Below are 239 nucleotides of genomic sequence, written 5' to 3' on the forward strand. Positions count from 1 at the left end.
CGATTGTAGATAAATATTATTATCCTATTAAGTCAGACTTTCCGTAAATATCGCAAACTTTTCTCGAGAAATATGTGGCAAATCATGAATAACAGTGATTGTGGAACTATTCCAGGTATTCCACGGCAGACCGCATCCTCTGGTTACGTCGCTGACGTGAATCACCGTGAAGAATAGTGCGGGTGGTCAAAAAAGACGCGCGCGCGCGCCGCTCAAGCTTTACCGCCGGAGGATTTTCG

The sequence above is a fragment of the Anoplophora glabripennis genome, unplaced genomic scaffold (assembly GCF_000390285.2).
Source record: "Anoplophora glabripennis isolate ALB-LARVAE unplaced genomic scaffold, Agla_2.0 scaffold183, whole genome shotgun sequence".
NCBI classification, from domain to species: Eukaryota; Metazoa; Arthropoda; class Insecta; order Coleoptera; family Cerambycidae; genus Anoplophora; species Anoplophora glabripennis.